The sequence below is a fragment of the Octodon degus genome, unplaced genomic scaffold, assembly GCF_000260255.1.
Source record: "Octodon degus isolate 3935 unplaced genomic scaffold, OctDeg1.0 scaffold00005, whole genome shotgun sequence".
NCBI lineage: Eukaryota > Metazoa > Chordata > Mammalia > Rodentia > Octodontidae > Octodon > Octodon degus.
Genome location: NW_004524581.1, coordinates 9,234,854 through 9,237,235, shown reverse-complemented (window position 1 = coordinate 9,237,235; position 2,382 = coordinate 9,234,854). Strand labels below are relative to the sequence as shown.

General features: G+C 43.8%; 1 pseudogene; it reads right to left on the bottom strand.

Annotated features, from left to right (window-relative positions):
• Positions 1 to 825: 825 nt before the first annotated feature.
• Positions 826 to 1,884, bottom strand: LOC101571512 (annotated as a pseudogene).
• Positions 1,885 to 2,382: the final 498 nt, after the last annotated feature.

Sequence of the window (2,382 nt, the reverse complement as noted above, 5' to 3'; positions counted from 1 at the left end):
AAGCGCCTGCAAGTAGGGGCAGGGCCCGGGGATTCGATCCCCAGGCCTGCTGTGCCACCCCTGCCCCCTGGGCATGCTAAAACAGCGATTGAGACTGGGTGTGGTGGCGCCCGACTGTAATCCCAGCGCTTGGGAGGCTGTAAACAGGAGAATCACTACGAGTCCGATCTAGTAGTGAGACCCTGAACACCCTGTAGACCCTTCCCTAAAATACAGAAAAATAAAATAAAAATAAAAAAGAACCAACTGTGAAAATATATGGGCATTGCACTAAGATCAGTTCTATAAAGCAGAAGCATATATATCCAACAATTTTCTGTTGATTCTGAAAATAAAAACAAGTGACTACAGTGGACAGTGTTTCCTTAGAGTCGGCTTCTCTCGTAGGTGGGTGGCACAACCTTAGAGAATGCTGCTTCGCTTTATTCTGAGGCTGCAGTAATTCTTCAGGCTTGTTTCTGAAACTTTTCTTTCCAGTTTTATGATACGTATCTTGATATGTAAAGACATGCAACTTACTGAAAATATTTTAAACTCCACTCACACATTTGAGTAACTCATGTCAACAGTGAGTCAGAAGAAGTGTCCCAGAGTCTTCCTGACCAAGACCTGTTTATGACTGCAAAGCCAGTGAAGAACCCATTCACTAATCCATAAATGTTTGCCACATCCAGGGAGTCAGCTGTGAGGGGTTTTTAGTCCCATGCTTTCTTCTGAAGTCGTGGCATAACCAAGCCAACCAGGTCTTCTCTTAAGCCTTTTTTTCCTTGCATTTTGTGTGAATTCTGAAGATGCTTTCTGTAAGCTTTATATTTCATTCAACCATATAATTAAAGACTGAATTCTTTATTTGGAATAAAATCATCTTATCTTCCATAGTAGATGATAAAAAAGGAACAAGGTATACACATTAGCCACAAATGAAAACAGAAAACCAGTGCAAAATGCGGCGGACAAGACATCTCTAATGTATTGCAAAGGCTGAGACCAGGACAACGCTGCTTCAGAAAGGTGCCAGAAAAGTGGCGAATGTGTGAAAATGCAGACAGTGCTGTGCTCACAGGGGTGGAAAGCTTCCCAGAATCTGACAGAGCCCTTGCAACTCTGCACCCAGAATATGCTTAGAGAATAACTTAACCACGATAACAGGGACAACAGAGAATAGTATATTGTGTATAAACCTGGCCTCTCTAATCACCTCCTTATGTGCCGGGAACATCTTCACACTGTGCATGTCCAACTGCCAGCATTTCACATGTCCCCCGTGGTCTGCTGTCAACAACCACATGTCATTACGTGACCACGTCATGGCCCTCGCTGACCTATCATGAGCCTGTAATATTGCTTCAGAATTGAAAGTGAGTCCATTCCACAAGGTGAACTCTCCACTAGAAGCTCCAGTGACTAATCATCTTCTCTCTGGAGTCCGCCTTCCAACAGATACCAGACCTTTTACTTTATTTGTTGATGTCTGAACAAACTTTGTGGTTACTGCATTCATAGGATCATTCAACACTTCTATAGGTAGGATCAAATCATTGTAATAGGCTGCGTCTCGCTGGTCTCTTTGCCATATTCTGTTCTCCAAATATGTAATTACAGATGGATCACAATCTATGGTCTTCCAATTGACAGCTTTTCTTATCTGTTGCCCATCAAGGTACGTTGTGGCATTGCTTGCTGCTGTGCCGAATCAAGTCGTTTATAAAACAATTGTCGGGGCACTTGGTGCTGGAACCTTGGCATATGGAAAAATCAAAGGGGAGGAGAACGAGTTTTTGTGGCCATGGTGATGTTTTCCTTCTAGGACATGTCTGGTGTTGAGCAGAGCTCCTAAAGTCAAGCGAAGCATTCGCCTTCACAGGCGGGAGTGTTTCCTTGTCTGGCCTCCGCCCTCCTCCCGTTTCAACCCCTCTCCTCCGAAGGCGCAGACACTGTCTCAAAACTAGATATTTTCTGTAGAACTAGTGCCTGATATGCTATGACACACACTTCCACATATGCTTCTGAGCTTGTAGAATGTTAGGGAAGTACTCAGAAGAGAAGCACACACAGGAGCTAGAGCCCGAAGTTGATACTGAGCTAAGGGTAAGCCACCTGCACACTGGAGAAAATGGAATCGCTCTGCCCTAATGACCTCGGGACAGAAGTGCCTCAGGTCAGGAAGCACAAGAGCAGGTCACCTCTGGAGGAAGACTTTCCTGCTGAAACTCTTGTGGTCCCCAAAGATGAAATGTGGTAAAGTGTGAGCTCACAATCAAGAATTTACTGAACACATGAAGTTACAAGTCACTGCATTTGACCCTAAAGATTTCACATGCAGAATCCTCCAATACTGTACAGATAATGAAATCAATATGTTTGAGATATTTAAAGAAATAC